Below are 2,029 nucleotides of genomic sequence, written 5' to 3' on the forward strand. Positions count from 1 at the left end.
TTTTGTCCTACAGGGAGCATAGGAGAGTGGAAAGAAAAACAAGCTGTACAGCTTTTTGCTATGCTCCTAGCTTCCTCTTTAGTTATCACAATTTGCAGATTTAAGGCTCTGCCAGCCTGATTATAAAAAAATATGATTTGAAGATCCACTCTGAAAATGGACATATAGGGTATATTATTTACCTGAATGCGCTCTCACTTGCTCTCGAAGTTCTTTAAAGAGCTGTATATATTAAAAACTACAAATTGTATTTGAGCTGTGGCAATTCTTTGTATCACATCTACTGAATCTACTGAATAAGCCAAATCAAAATTATTTTTGCATACCCATGTGCAAAGCTTGGAGCTTTAGCCAATAAATTTTTCACTCTGGGATGGTGAATAGGGAATCTCCTTATTATTAGTAAGTTCATTTCAAATCATTGTAAGAACGTGATTTTCCCCATGTGAACCTAATCTCCATCCGAACCATGTGAACCTAATCGAGGTAGGACATGACTCCCATGGGAACTTGACCGTTCCTTAACCCATAAGAGCATATATTTTCACTGATTCTCCCATGGGAACTTGATCATTTCCTAACCCATAACAACAGATGTTTTAGCTTTTACTCCCATGAGAACTTGACCATTTTTTAACCTATAAGATAGGCACATACCACCTGTGTTTTAGCTCCAAATACATAATTCCAGGAACTCGCCACTCCTTGGAACTGTTGCTGTTGATAAGGACTGGCCCCCTTGTCAATACAACATTTGACTATAATCATCTGGAGCCCTCGGTACGTCCCTGTCTTACATGAGGTCTTCATTTGGCCCAAAGCCTTCTTTGTCCTGATTCCTATAAAAAGCAGGCAAAGCACTCTCCATTTTGGAGCCTCACCCATGGAGATATTCATCTGCCTGGGAGCCACTTTTCCCGATCGAGTTGAAGGCTGCAGAATGGGGCCCCCAGCCACTCTAATGTTTCCTCGAATTGGTGAAGTATTCTCTATCTCTTTCCTCTATCTTAATCTTAATCCTCATCATTCTTTGTCTGTTATCTGTTATTTGCTGTATTAGTTGTTATTGCAAGCAATCTATTCCGTGCATTGTAGAATTAAATTTTACTTTCACTTTAATTGAGTCTGAGAGCATCATTTTGTAGGAGCGAATCTGAACCTTTCCCTAAAATCACAAAACAGATGGTTTCACAACACACATCAATTTGTGCATTGATATTAGAGAGAAATATTTTACTAGGTCTTGTCCCAGATAATTTTACTACTTTCTCAATGGGGCTTTTATTGCAATTCTAACCACAAGCACTGGGTAAAATTTTAAATTTTATCTGATTGTGCTGGAAGGTTCACCCACTTTATACTTTCTCCTTGATGAAGGATTGCTATGGGTGCCTTTTATATAACAAAATTTGATATTTCAAATATTTATTTATTTTTTCAGCACATTAGATAAAGCCAATTCAGTCTCTTTTAGAGCCTTAAGCTGGTATTGTGAGCCTAAAACACTGTTTCCTCTTAAAGGTAGTACCACCTTAGCTCTTAGAGATATTTTTTTCACAGGGGCAAAGTCATCAGCCACATGCCTTTGACTCATAGTAGAGCTATCCTTTATATCATGTGGCAAGGCTGTCCATTCAAATCCTTTATAAAGCTCAGCTGGATTAATGCTGGGCAATGAAAAGATAAATTCCTTCAAATCCTCCTTATCTAGAGAGATATAATTCTTAATTCTAAAAAAACATTCCTGAAGCAATTGAGGAGATGGGAGCCCAAGCTGAAGAGCTTCTACCATCCATTTACTTTTCTCAGATCAATAAACATTCTTCATTCCCCAGATTTCCTTTTTATAACAAATTCAGGGGAATTCCAAGGATTTAAAGAAGCTTGTAAATGTCCTTGGTTAAGTCTTTTCTGTCTATGCCTAGTGAAATCTGAATTTTTTCATTTTTTAAGAAGTCTCTTTGTTACTGGTCAATGGGGACCCTTTCAACTGTAAAATAAATTTTGCTGTCATATTTAAATTCCCATT

The sequence above is a fragment of the Antechinus flavipes genome, chromosome 6 (genome assembly GCF_016432865.1).
Source record: "Antechinus flavipes isolate AdamAnt ecotype Samford, QLD, Australia chromosome 6, AdamAnt_v2, whole genome shotgun sequence".
Lineage (NCBI taxonomy): Eukaryota > Metazoa > Chordata > Mammalia > Dasyuromorphia > Dasyuridae > Antechinus > Antechinus flavipes.